This window comes from Numida meleagris, chromosome 2 (genome assembly GCF_002078875.1).
Source record: "Numida meleagris isolate 19003 breed g44 Domestic line chromosome 2, NumMel1.0, whole genome shotgun sequence".
Taxonomy (NCBI): domain Eukaryota; kingdom Metazoa; phylum Chordata; class Aves; order Galliformes; family Numididae; genus Numida; species Numida meleagris.
This window is the reverse complement of record NC_034410.1, coordinates 16,826,868-16,842,138: the sequence shown is the minus strand read 5'-3', so window position 1 is coordinate 16,842,138 and position 15,271 is coordinate 16,826,868. Positions and strand designations below refer to the sequence as shown.

General features: G+C 39.7%; 1 long non-coding RNA gene across 1 annotated transcript; it reads right to left on the bottom strand.

Moving 5' to 3' along the window:
- LOC110393581 lies at positions 4,946-15,231 on the bottom strand. The gene is made up of 3 exons (XR_002435042.1): positions 15,028-15,231; positions 12,979-13,169; positions 4,946-5,563 (listed from the first exon to the last, which is right to left on the bottom strand). It is a non-coding gene; the product is annotated as an uncharacterized LOC110393581 (long non-coding RNA).

Sequence of the window (15,271 nt, the reverse complement as noted above, 5' to 3'; positions counted from 1 at the left end):
TGTAATCTCAACTGGAACTTGCTTGAGGAGTGCTACTGGCAGCACACTCTTTGCAGAGAAGTGAATACTTTTTATGTTTTTTGGCATGCAGCTTATCTTCCTTATCAGGAAGTAAATATTTATGGATGCTTTCTCAGTTAGATAGCAGTCCTTTTGTATAAACTCACAACAACTTGTGTAAAACATTCGTGAGTATGATTCCTGGTAGATTTCCACTTTTCAGCTGGTGTTTCATACCCTGAAGAGGACTTGTGACATCAGAAATTGCTATCGAGTGGAAAAGATCAGTTATTTGGTGTGTATTGGATAGGACTTCTGTAGTTGGTTTTCTCTCCTTGTAGAGGAGCTTGATATAGTTCTGGCCAGAGAAACAAACATATTTTAAAATGGACAGTCAGGCAAATCTAGGCCCTGCTAGGTAAATTGAAGAATATATATTTTTAAAATAGTTATTCTGGAAAGCATCATGAACTTTGTTATCAAGAAGGAGACTGCTGGAGTAGCCTAGGATATGTGTTCTTTGAAACGCTTTGTTGCCACACTGAAATTGTTTCAGCAAAAAACAAAATAGTGTCATATTTTACAACAAAATGTTGCCTAAAATGACTGGACAGGCTTGCAGTAATTCTCTACCAGTTTTATCCTACATGACAGCATTCCAGCAAAGAGTCCTCACAATTGTTAGTGAAATGATCCATAACACATAGCATAACATTTTCCTTCATCGCTGGCAGTTCTGGTGCGGGGTTAGAGGGGGTGGGCAGTGAGGGGGCAAGATGGTTCTTGAAGTGAGGGGTGCTGGTTTATCCATACATCAACTTTCTCTGTCTGACAGTAATAACACATTCTGCATCAACCAGTGGCCAGAAGTTCACTGATGTGTAGGTTTTATGTATGGGTCACAGGAGTCACTGTAATTTCAGTTAAGAAGCTTAGCGGATCTGCATGACCAGCACCAATGCAGGTTATGCACTGCATTGAATATTATTTGTATACTCAAGTCTGAAGTTACAATAAGTACCTGAAATAGGTTTTGATTGCATGTACGAACCATCAACAGCCCACGTGTGTGCAGCTGTGAGTCCCCTACAGCCTCATTGTGCTGATCTGACCCACCTCTCCCAGGCTGAGCCTCAGCCTCTCGGTCCCGATGGGCGTCCCAGTGCCAGCTAGGTACCTGGCAGCTTGAGGAGCTCAGTGTGGCAAAACCACTCCACACATTCCCCTTTGAAACTCTGATTTCTGTGACATTATTTGATGGGTGAATAGCTGCTTGTAACAGATCTTCTGACCTTCTTGTTGTCTGGAAGCTTACATGATGCATTGCACTAGGCTCATTGTCAGGTGACAAAAGACAAGGTGGGTTGTATTTGAAAGGAACCATGTCATCCCAGAGAGCAGAAACATTGGTGTTTGCAGTCATTCTGTCAACTAGATTTTAGCCATGAGAGCAAGTGAGCAGTACAACAGTAGATGCTCTACTTCAGCCGAGGGATTGAGTTAATCTCTGCTAAGGCTTTAGGTGCTTCCTCAAGGCCTTGCACTTTATCTCAGTACTCTCTGGGTTGGGCTCTTGCCAGGCAGCAGCTATAGCAAATCCCGTGCATGTTGGTGTTGATAGAGGAGATAGGCTTGAGGCAGGTACTGTCACTGTGCAGGAAAACCTGTGCTATGGTGTGTCTCATTGGTGCTCCCATGGTGTCCCGTACCACTCCAATCTAGGAAGGAGTGTGAGGGAAGATGTTTTATATGCCACGGTAACATGGAATCGGTCTTTCTCACAACTCCATTAACATATCTCAGACAAAGATCTTCAAACCTGCTCTGAGCCAGTTACACTTACATTTTTTCTACAGACTCTAAATTTATCACCAATACTTTATAGCCACAGAGGCACTTTACAGCTCTGAAAATGCCACTGACATTTGATCACCTTGAGATCTCCAGTGGAATGTATTTTTATTTTTTTTTAACACAATGCAAGTCTGGATCCAGATTTATCTGCCGTTCAGATATTTGTTTCAGTCTATTTACTGCTGCCGTTATGCATTTAATTCCCTCATAAACATTAATGTGCTTATCCCCATCACATAGGGTTGAAATGTTGGGTAGTTTCCAGTGACAGGGAATGCTATCAAAGCTGGAAGGAAAGAGGAGAGAGGAGCACCTTATGGTGGGGAATGGTACCTTGGTGGTTAAAGACAAGAGAAAGCAAGCAAGCAAGCGAACAAATGATTATCAATACAGACATTTCAACTATCAGTCTTTTTCTTTTTTCCTCTATTTTTTTTCTTTTTTTTTTTTTTCCCCATAAGTGAAGCTTATGAGATATGGGGCCAGACCTTATGTATAAGTCCCTTTTCCATGCAGATGTCTGTAGTGATTGTGGATGAGGAAGGTAAAAAGAAAATAGACATTACATTTTCTTTATACACAAGAAGGATTAAGAATGGATAATTTGCAAAGCATTACCTTTTCCCTCCCAGAGATTACACAGGAATAGAGATCTTGGCTACTGGGAGTCAAATCCAAAATATATTTTAGAAATACTACATCTGATGAGATTTGATTTATGTGCTGTTTCCAGTTTCGCAAAATTTATGACAAAATTCAAGCACACAGCTGGGACTCTGTGAACAGTAAGTTTCTAAAGAAGTATTAATTCCACTGTTATAGACTTTGTAAGTGTTTACAGCTGTGTTAAGGTTGGTAAGTAGCAAGGGAATTCTCAGCAGGAAGTATTACATGAATAGGATGTTATAAAAGTCTGACACTTCTTGCGTTCTTGGTTGTAAATTTCCAGCTTGAATTTGTTAGGGGAAAAAGAGAATGTAACATGGAACTTATTTGGGCTCATTGCTGCTGTGCTGGTGGGGAGCTCATCCCAGCAAAATCTCACACCCAATTCCTTTCCTGAAAGAGCAGACCTGGCCTCAGCTTGGTGCAGATGCATGTGGTACGTGGCATGGCTGCAGACCTGGCGCAGTGCAGGGCCGGAGGTCCAGCTCCAGCCCCGGGAGCACAGGTCAGCTTTCGGCAGAGGGCTTTGGCCCTAGGAACCAGATTTCAAGGTGCCCATACTTTTTGCAGTGCATCTGTGCACATTCTTACAATGCTAATGTGTTTGTCTGAGGAGTTTGTAGCCCCAGGAGAGCACTGAAGGCGTTGAAGGTACTGTGTTATAGACCTATAAAACTCCCATATATGACTAAATTGCCATTTAATAGGAAACCGTGGTGACTGTAAACAGGAAAATGGTATAACAGTTATAAATAGTTCATTTCTCAGCAATTGCTGTGGAAGAAAAAGAAGGAATTACGTGACAACAACTCAATTCTGGTCCCTGGCTGAAACAAGCCAGCCACTCTGCCAGCTCTTGGGACTTGGAGTTCTGCACTGCCCCCGCTCGCAGAGTGCTCTGCTGGAGCTGAACGGCTCAGAACATTGTCATGGAATAACAAGGTGGTCTGCAGCAACATTGAGGCGAAACATTTAGACTTTTTTTTTTCTGTTCCTCTTCTGAAAGTTTAGGAGGAAGTTGCCAGCTCCTGAATCATATGCAAGCTTTAAAGGTCAAAATATGTCTCCTGGTGCACAGCAAAGAGTTTCTTTGCTCTGACTACTGGAGAAATAAGGCTTTCACCATCCATTATCCCATGCAAGACTGTCCCTGTCCCACCAGTGTGTGCTCCTATCACTGTCTCCTGCATTGTCTTCAGCCCTGCTCTTACCCACTCAGCATCTTCTTCCCATTCTTCTGTCAATCTACAGCCATGCTCTGCTCCTGGTACTTTCTTCCCTCTCCCTTTTTCTAAAATGCATTAGTCCCAGAAAACTTCAGCTCACTAGAAGCTGCCCAGAGCTGTTGTACCATGGTGTTCTGCTTCTCCTTCATCGCCAGGGATCAGAGCAGTGGGCGCTGGGGACAAGGCAGCACCAAGGGGGTCACCGGCATCCCCAAGGACCAGAGCCAGCAGCTTGGCTGCAAGCAGGGTAGTAAAGCATTCAAATAAGCAGAGTAGTTGATTAGCCTGCTTACATGTTGGCTATTTCTGCCCCAAAGCATAGAAGTCTGCCAGGCTATGGTACCTGCTACCTCTTAATCCTCGGAAAACACAGTGCTTTGTGATGTCTGTATTATTTTACTTTTAAAAAGTCATGTTTGACAGCAAGTTCTTCTGCCTTTGGGTCACTTTGTATTCTACACACCCTTTAAGCCTCTCTCCCTGCCTGGGAACTGTAAGTTAAATTTCTGAAGTGGCACAGCCATTCAACTGCTCTTTTACTCAATTTCTGCATATCAGAGATGGGAGCAACAATTTTCTCACAGCATTAGCGTGCCATGAACTACAGTGAATGTACTTTATAAACAGGAGAAATTACAATAGAGCTGCTATGAGTCATGGTAGATTCGATACACATAGTTTATTTTTCCTACTTTTCTGTGCTTGTAGGTGCTAATTCATGATAGATGCAATTGAAACATTTGACATTTCTGGTTTTCTGTTCTGGTGGGCTCCTTTTGCTGTTTTTCTTTAGGTTGTAACCCTTTTCTGGCAAACTTGCTTTGAACTTGGTTGTGAGTAGGTATTTGTGCATATGACTATTTGTATACTAAAGTATAACATTTATCCTAAAGATTTTAGTAAGAGAAAAATATAGCATTTACTTATGCAAATGTAAGTATTTGCAGATTAAGCTCACACAGCAGATCCAGTTCGTAACTGTTGTGCTATGAACAGTCTTTATAAAAGCCAAAAGAAGTATGTTATGTTCAAATATGTAATAATTAAAATCACTTGATAAGCATAACATTGCAATGCTGGTCTCTTATTTGAACAGAATGATGTCTACGACACAAGTAGCATCTGTAAAAATATGTGTTTCTTATAGTTTATCAATAAAAACACATTTCTTTCAGTGAAGTTCACCATAGCCAAAAAGAGAGACTTGCTGTACTTTTATTTTTGTGCGCTTTGGCCAAGGCAGAACGCCATGCCAGCTCTTTGATAATAATAATTTGCAAAATAAGTCCCTCCTCTCAGGCTATTTCATATCATTCATTTGCTTTCATCTCTATCCCCAATGACATTAGAGGCAGAAACATGTTCACCAAGATTTTTTGTCCCTAATCATGAGTTGTGTATTGCAGCATCTTTTCACTGCCTTTAGAAAACATAAGGAGATTAAAAACCTCAGTACATTACACCGACAGATGAGATGGACTCTTTTTTTTCCCTTATGTAGCTGGATAAACAGTTTTGTAGGAAAACAGCATTATCAACGTATGTTATTCTCTCCAGCAGTATGTGCATAAGTAATCCTCAGCAGCAATACCTTTAATAACAGAAAATGAGAAGTGAGTTCTGCTGAATGGCTTTGACTTTCAGTTCTAGCACTGGAGATGTACACTGAAATGATGCAGTACACCGTACTGTTTCAACCCTGCAGAAAAACTGGTTCCCTTTAAATGAGTGTCACGCATGTGTCTACATTTTGCTGCGATGATAACTCATGATTACTTCTTCAGCGTTCAGAACTCTTGATACTCACAGTGCTGAACCTGTAAATAAATGAAGAGTCAGACACCTGAATAATAGGAATGAGAATAACAGTTATGTTGTTCGTGATGTTTCTCCTGCTTCATTCCTCTTTGCTGTTCCTCACAGGTTTTAGCCAAACAGAAGCCCAGCTCAGGTTTAAAAGCCAATATGAACTAAATGTGCTTTTGGCTAAACTTCAGCCTTCCTTGTTCACTGCCTTCAGTTAGTGTGCCAGAAAAGGGCACCGATCTTGAAAAGAAACACTGCCTTAATTTGTCACATATATCACTACAAACGGATGCTAATGATAGACAAATTCAGTAGCTTCTTAAAGAGATCAACAGATTACATTACAGTTTGAAGGGAGCATTACTAGAAGATTAGAAGCCTCTTTTAATGACTGAGATTAAAAGTACTGAAAATCTCAGCTGCTACATTGCTCAATTTTCAAAGATATAGGTGTGTGGGTATGCACTTTCTAACATGAATAGATGTGGTTTTGGCTGATGGGGAGGGCCAGAACTGGTGCCAGAATTCCTAAACATACCCAGAACACCTATTATAAATACTGTGAGCACATACCAGTGTTGTTAGAGAGGAGGAGAATCAAAGCTTTACAACACATTGGAAAAAAAACTGATGTGGTGAACTGTATTTAAGTACAATGTTTAGTTCAACAACAAAAAAATTGAATGTATGTGGAAAGCATTTTTGAAGTAATTTTCAATTGTGTTGTAATTAGTGCAACAGACTTCTAACGAACAGTGTGCTGTTAATGCCATGCGTTTGTTGTGATTCTTAAAAGCCATTAGTTTGTCAAAAGGTATACGAGATTGTGTTTCTACTTCTAATGTTTTTAATCTTTTCACACATATAATTATGACCAAACAACTGCATTCCGCTACTGATGTATAACTGGATGGATAATGGCTATCATTGTGACAGTGCATGCAAAGAAATTACTGCAGGCCTCTAGAACAGCAAGCACTGGGAACGAACCTAACACATTTGCAATATACAGCTGTGCCCTTCGACAGGAATGGGCGGTATCTGCATTCAACATTTTAAATATTCAGTTCTACTATCTAAAAAAAGTTTTTATGCCATAGCAGTGCTCCTCTAAAGTGGTTCATCTGTCAGAGCTATAATTTTGGTAGAAAACCATGCCCCTAGTTGTTGTACACTTTTGGCAGCCTGAAGCCAGTTTGGAAAATACTTTAAGGGTCCTAGACTCCATCAGTCATTTCCAGATATTTTCTTTGTCTTTCCATGAGTTGCCCCTTCAGCTTTGAACACCCTGTATCACTTCACTCATTTTAGAAGAAATACCTGCACAGAATGAATCTAGACTCACCATGCCCATTTCCACAGCTGTGACATCTGGTTCCACTCCCCCAGCCCAGTAGTTCAGGTTGCCTAAAGCCCCTTCCAACCTGGCCTTGAACACTTCCAGGGATGGGACAGCTTCCCTGTGCCAGTGCTTCACAATGCTCACAGTGAAGAATTTCTCCCTAACATCTAATCTGAATCTACCATCTTGTAATTTAAAGCCATTACCCTCAGATGCTCAAACTGATCATCATGCCTAACTGAACTCAGAAGAATTTCTTCAGCTTGCATTTAGCTTTGAACATCGCTGCCCTGTTTAGGAGCTGAAGAAAGGCCTGAAAGATTTTCCCTTCTGTAGCAACTGATCTATGGAAAATGTTCCTCTTCCCTCAAACCTTTCCTTTCTCATGTCCTTGGACTTTCTGATAAGAACTATTATCAAAGAAATGACATTGTTTGGGATGACATCATTTGAATGACCGCTCTTCCTCTGTTTCATTTTTAGATTGTACTTAGTGTCAGTAACAGACTTAAGCTTTACTAGCACTGAATCCCAAGTGCAGCGGAAGTCAAGGCTGTGAGGTTAGGATAACTGGGTAAGTAGGCCAATAACTGATTATGATAAGAAGGTTAGTAAAATTAGTAGCAGCAATAAATGGCTAAAGTTATCCTACTTGAGTTCTTTGTTCTACATTTTGTCAGCGATCGTTTTCTTAGAATTATTTACTAGAAGCAGCAGAAAATTGATAGACACTCTTGCAGTCATGTAAGTGAAAATTAAATGACAATGACGGGGGATGTCTATGATGTTTGATGTGAAAAAGGCAATGTAACTAGTGTTTGTAAAGTGGAATGTTTTACACTGAGTGATACTATAGAAAGACATTAATGAGTACTCTAAGTCCAAAACAGAACTTGATGCAAATGGAAGGATAAGAAAGGTTTAAGCAGCAACACATCCAAAGCAAAAGAGGGTCTGCAGCTGTCATGACTAAAGGGTGGCACAGGGTTGTCTGTTTGGTGCGTCTGTCATCAGTGTTTGAACACAGCCTGTGTTCAGCAATAGAGATGTGAAATTCCACATGAAATATAGAACTCAACTTTATTTCAATCTCTCTTCTTCTATTATTTTTCAAGCTTACGATCATAGCCCCTGGGCTTTTCATTTTTTACTCCTTTTAGCATTGAAGTCTGGAGGACTTTGGGCCTAGGCCAGCATATGTGAAGCAGACTGTCCACTTCCAAATAGGATGCAAGTCAAATAATACATGAGCTAATAAATCTCCAGACTCCAAGTGCAAAGATAATCATCCATAACTGTCCCTGTTGCCTGGTAAAGCATGTAGGTGCAAAGAAGCATGGACACTTGGGTTGAAAGAGAAATGATGACTACACAAAGAGGGACACAGCTTTGCCATGAAGTTACACAGATGGGAAATCTTCAAAGAACACATCACAGTTGTGTATTCTGTTTTCTTGCTGTTACTGATATGTTATTCTTCTGTCCACAGGATACTAGAAGTTGAAGTGAGAATTAATGCCTATATCCTTGTCCCAAAGATCCCTGTCTGAAAAACCTACAGCTTAATTCATTGGTCTCATAGCCTGCTCAAAGCATGCCAGGTTTTGGGTTTATCTTTGTTGGTGGAAGTCACTGGGCAAGGATTATACCCTTACATTTTCTTAAAAGGAAAACAGAGATCAGTGACTTATCACATAAATGATGTCTTCCCAAACAGTTTATCATAGAAAAACTCCAACAAAAGTTCACTTGCAGTGGGGAGGAGAGGACCACAGGAGAGAGTATGATTGCAGCTTGTACCTCAGTATCTCCTGCAGTGCCAACTTCAAGTTTTGCAGGAGAAGGGACGTGCATTTCTCTTCACCATATCTCCATGGGGACTGCTTCCAGGCTCTGCTCTGTGAATCTGCTGTGGATGCTTCCAAAAGTGTCTCAGGGGACTGCTCAGGCAAAGATACCCTAAGCTTATGGGAAGTGCACAGGTTTTCTTTCTGAAACAAAGCAATCAGCTTCAGAGACAGATCTACATGTAAAGCTTGAAGTTTGCCTCGAGGATGAACTGAGAAATTCCACTTGCTGAAAGGGAAAGCATCAGTCACACAATGGTCACATGGAGTTTGAATATCTCATGCTTTGGTCATATGTGATAGCCATTCCTTGGGAAAGTTTGCTTTCTTCCTATCATGTTCTTATTCCTGTTGGTTTGGAAGACATTCTTCTCTCTGTTCTGTATTACTCAAAAATATATCACTCTGTAGATGGTCGGGGCACATCAACTGTTAAGTTGAATGTTTTATGAATGGAGCAGTTCAGTATCTGCTGTTCTTTATGTAAGGCTGCATTCCTACGTATGATCTGATTAATCTCTACTAGCAAAAGAAATTCTTGAGAAGTCCCAGGAAAGAGAAGCAAGAAAACACAGGCACTTTCCTGGAGGAAAACTGAGGGAAAAAGGGCATCATCCAGTTCTCAGAGGTGTAGTATCTCCAGAAATATTACTAAAACCACTGTTCTTCTTGATTATCTTCTACTTTGGAAGTATATCTTGCTATTTGAGAAGAAAAACACAAATTCTGCAGGGATCTCAGATCTACCAGAGTAGGTGCAGGCCTGATCTGAATGGTGGAAATCTACATGGGAACAGTTTTCCATAATTTCAGTTTAGATATGGTTAGAGTCCTTCAGGACCTACAGGGATGTCTAGTGGTGTGCCTAAACATGACTTCAAATTAATCAGAGATTACATGCCTATGTATACTAGGTGCAGTACCATATATATGGGTCCTGACAAAGACTGTGATAAGCACTGTGTAAACAGGTAACAAAGCCAGTCAGTGCTTCAGAGAGCTCGCGCAAGTGAAAAACAAGTTGTAGCAGATGAGTGAAATAAGCCAAATGATTTCATGTTCTGAAAAGATCAAAATAATGAAATGAATAGTTTAGTTGAAGTACCAGATTGCTGCCTGGGGATACGCTTTGTAGTTGATGTTGTGGCACCCACACTTTTGAAAACAAAACCTGTAAGTAGTATGTGTCCTAAGATGTTTATCCAGGCTTTTAAAGACATTTATCCAGTACAAATGCATCCATGCATGCACTCACATATATATACACATGCACAAACACTCAGGTTCTTATCATAGGTCAAAATACCTTGCTGACAGTAATTACAGGTTCAGAAATAACATTACAGTTCTTTAACTTAATAGAATGATAAACATATGAAAAACAAGCTTTAAATGATCTTTCTTTTAGCCAGATCTAGTATTTTTCTGAAGTTTCATCTTAAAAGTTCTTTATTATCTGTTGCTTTGTCATGAATCAAAATGCATCCTGCACTCTTACTAAGGTGTGATTCACTTGGGTTTTTCATACCCTGAAATGTAGTTTACCCAGCTAACCATTGCCTCTGAGAATCAGAAAGAGGCTGCTGGGTTTCCTGCCCACAAAGTAAACTTACAGCACAAACCTGATTGTGCGTACATAAGGTTTCATGGGTATTTGGTCTTCTCTGTGCTGTCATTGCTACAAAAGTTGAGATAGTGGCCTTTAGTTTGACTGCTGAAAGTTTCTCTAATGCCCCCATTTAGAACTTTTTGAGAGAAAAAAAAATTCTTCTCCCTTTAAAATAAAAAGGCAAGAAATGGTTGGGTAATGAAATTATATATATATAATGCTGTCGCTTCTTTGTGTAAAAAATAAGAATTGTAACAGTCATTCTGTACAGGCTAAATGAGGTTTCCCAGATGATTTGAGACTGCTAGGGAGGTAAGGTAGTTAATAAACCCAAGTACTGATGTTATTGCATGGACAAACTGTTTCCTACCAGGTGGTTCTGCTTATCACTATGGAAATAAACTGCTACAGTGGGAGTCTTGTTTACTCTTTGGATGACTCCTCTCTATGTAACTTATAATTGCTAAGTAGTGGGATGCTTTGCTTTAACACAAGAGAAGAAGAAACAGGGCAAAAGTAATAGTGGTGGGAGCAGACACATTCTGTTTGTTGTACTTTCATCTTGCAAAATAGCATGGTTTAAGTTCTGAAATATCCTAAACTGAGGAAATACTGGACAGGGTTTTGATCTTCTTAGCATTATATAAAAAAGCTGATGTTGGTATCTTGCTTAGCTCTACTGAAAAACTAACATGAATTTGGTCTTGATGAAAGAAGAAAAAGACGAGATTACTAGAACAGTAAGTAAAGATAAATGGAAGAGTAGTAAATAATTTCCAGAGGGCATTGATTTGAAAACTTCTGGCACAGAATTGGATGAGATGAAGGTAAGGTGGCATACTAATTAAAGGATAAGATGATTATGATGATATAATTATTAATGTTAAAAGTTACTGTGAAATTTAAATCCAAGCATTCAGAACAGAGAAATGACAGCTAGCAGCTATAGTTCCTCCCTGATGTATCGCCATGTCAACCTTCTGTTAAATTTAGAATCATAGAAACGTTTGAGTTGGAAGGGACGCTTAAAGGCCATTTCCAGTCCAACTCCCCTGCATGAACATGGACACCAGCACTAGATCAGGTGCTCAGAGCCCTGTCCAGCTTGACCTCGAGTGTCTCCAGGGATGAGGCATCCACCACCTCTCTGGGCAAACTTGAGCCCGACCTTGCTGACTGTGCCAGTACAGTCAATACTTGGTACTTGTTGTAAGTTGCTCTTCCTCTGTCAGTTCTTCGCACATATGTAGATGAGGTGCCTGTATTTCAATGAAGGAAGAGATATATAAGTGTTGTATGGGTAGTTATTAGAAAACTAAACCTCAGGAAGAAATGAAAATAAAAATTCCTCAGGGAAAGAGAGTCAAATGTCTGCTAATAAGGCAGGAAACCATATGTCACTTGGAGAAATGCAGCACAAGTGACTGAGCATAGGCAGTTAAAGGTTGGCTGGGCAGCAAGGTGAGCGTGCATCTCTGAGAGAAGGAGCTGGCTCCAGCTGCACTTGGTTGCAAACATGCATTTGTTGAACAGAAGCAACACACTGGCTTCAAGGACATGTGGGAATTCATGCAGATGATAAATTTGATTCCAGGTATTTTTATTTTTTGCTTTGGATCTTCAAAATTTTTCTCTAAGACAAAGATCATGGTGTTTTGTGTTCAGAAGAAGCAAACTGGAGCAGTATAGCCGTGACTAACAGGTTGCAAGCAATCATTGACAGTGGCAGGTTGCAAACTGCTTGTGATCCCACCTGGCCTGTTGGCACTGGTATTCCTGCAGCCCATCATCCTCTTCCACTAACACAGACCGACAGCAGAGCATCATCTAGCTGTCATGCAGCTGCTCTGTGCCCTCTTGCTGCCACGCCATTCACGTCTTCCTTGCTTTCTCCATTTCTCTTGAGCATATTCTGTCAATGGGGCTTTCTTTCTCCAGAAAATACATATACATGACTAGTTATTTTCTGTGTGGAAGCTGAGAATTCACAAGCATATATGGTAAAACTTCTTATAAGAATGTCTCCAAGGTAACTATTTAATCTTTTAATCAAGATGATGTATTACAAAATAGTTACAAAAAATGTAGCTGCCCTTATTGCATTCCATAGATTTTGTAGGTCTTTAAGGCTACACTTGTAATCTAATTAATGCCAGGATCTAAGCACAGATCTAATGACCGGATTGTTAGTTCAGTTCCTGGCACAGTTTTGGCATGTGCCAACTCGCACGTTCCCCAGCAATGCTTGGATCCAGCCCAGAGCTCCGCTTCCACTGGGCACTGATCCCAGATGGCAGGAGATGAAAGCTGGACTGTGTCCCTCGGTCTCAAGGCCAGAGGATGAGCCTTGACCTCTACTATTTGCTAGTATAGTAGTGGTCTAATATTCTTAATTTTATTTCCAATGGAAAATGCCAATGACTACTTATCAAGATAGAATAACTTAGCATTTCCACCATAGTGTACAGCAAAGGGACAGGATCCATATTTGAGGGACAAAGTGAAGCATGCTTTATGTATTGTTACACAACATAACCTGTGTAAAGGTCTCCCTTCATGCAACCAAAACTTGATGTGGAATTGTGTGAGGAAACATGCAGAGTACTATGGAGCAGCTGGGAGAAGTACCTGGGGATGACATTCCCTGGGGTGTCCTGGGTCCTTGACATCGCAGATGGGCAGCAAATCCAAGTACTGCAGCTGAGGGGAGCGACATGAAAGAAAGAAGAGTAGCAGCAAAACCAGGGAAAATGATACAGCCTCCTTTGTCTTTTTGCTGGTCTCTTCCGATTCTGTGATTTATGTCTCTGCTGGGAAACCTGTAAATGAATGAAGCCATTTGTTGGGATAAACAAATCAGCGACATTCAACAGCTGGACACAGAGGAATGGAAATGTAATAAAGACTTCTTTGTGAACTGAACTTACTTCTTTGCAAGTGTTTTCTTGATGCTGCCTGAAGTGATCCAGTGAATTATGATGTTTGTCACAAAAAAACCCACGCTGGGCCAACAACTAACCATAAAAAATAACAATTTCTTTCTTTTCTCCATTGCAAGTACATAAAAGAGACTAATATTGATGGGATAAGTGAGTTTTTGGCAGATATGTTCAGTTTGCATTGAAGCCTGTGCATATTTGCAGATTGAACAAAGAAGAAGTACTAATCTGGTAATAAAGCCTCTTATTCTAATATGTACACAACAGCCATAATGTAGGTCTTGTGGCAGAAAGTAGAAGTGTTGAGATAAAATATGATTTAAAAACAAAGAAATGTATTGTTGTGTTTACTGGATTTTGAACAGGAAATGGAAAATACACAAAGCAAATTTTGATTAAATTATAATTTGGTGGAGAATGATTTCTTCAGTTTGGCCAAATGTATTTCAACATTTGTGACAATGGTAAAAACTAAAGTTATGATTTGAATTTTAAAGTCCATGGGTTATATGACTGCATCATAAAAGAGCATATCCATGCAAAACATTTTGACAATCAGCAATACTGTGAGAAGAAAATGATGCGCACTACAACTTAATTTGAATTTTGGTATCCTAATTACATTTTTAAGTTTGCATAGTGCACTGAGGGCTCTGCAGTCTGCCTCATTCTGCTCAAAAGGCTGGTCAGCTCCTTGTTATCGCCTTTTTGGAGTAATAACAATAAAACATTTGTCTTCTGCTTACCAAATGACGGTGAAAACTGCTGTTGCTTCCAAGTGTATATCGAAATGAGATTTGTTCATTTGCATGTGGTTATGTGCAAATGTAAACAAAAATGTAGAACCATAAATGTCAGCTTTAACCTTTAGCTTTAAGGTCTCTCTCAGCCTGGAGGGAATGTTGGATAAAAAAGAAATAACATTGAAATGGAAATAAAATATGTATTTTTGGATGTAATATAATTTTAGACACTACCACACCCATGCAAATAAATTAATAACATTAAATCTTGCTAAACTAAGCTTTCCAAACAGAAGGCAGCTGCAGGACCGTGTTATGAACGCTAAATCTGTCTCTCAGATTCAACCAGTTGCTTCTCCTTAAAAGAAAAGCATGCAACAAGAACAATGAGAATCAAAATAAATTACTAAACAGAGAACTCAAATTTAGAAATACATAAGAGGAGGAGTATTTATTTTTCCCAAAGAAGGAATTCTGTCCTCAAGAGGATGTAAATCCTTATGTTGTCAGCCTTGTTAGCTGTTTTTGTTACCGTCATGCTTAAGAGCCTTGCTCCTGGAATCTGCTCCTGTAGAGATTTTATTTCTGAACATTCTTAAGACAAATAAGTCATTGAGTGTTGTATACAAGATCCACTGAATAAAAAATGTACCTTTTGAGTTAATTTTTTTAAATGTATCTTTCCAAGCCCATTGAATTTATGAGCTTTTAAGGTAGCATTAAATGCACTTTAATAAGCTGCAACACACTGTGACTGCCTGTTCCATCTGTATTGCTTAATGGTCTTAGGATTTGCTACCATTAGGCTAAATTGAACTAATGCTTGGAAACTTACTTTGGTAACTGGGAGGAAAGGGGGAAATATCATTCATTAGTCTTTAATTGTTTTTGCTTTTCATATCTCACTTTAAAAAGCTTGAGAGAAATATACTGAATGCTATGTTTCAATCAGAATAGAGAGAGAAAGCCATGAAGCTGAAGGAGAAGCCTTTTACCTGGACTTTCGTGATCTTAAGGGTAATGGAGCATTAAGACAATTTGCACTAGGAGGACCATTCCAAAGCTGATGTTCTCAGGGCTTTCAGCTGATCAGCACGCATCATGTGTGAACCACTTGTACCACATTCACTGCCAGCTTGCTCTAAACAAAGACGGCATTAAAAACAAAATTACAACAATGTTTACCATACTTAAGGAGTTATCTGCTTTGCAAAAAAAAACGGCTTCCTTTTATTTCCT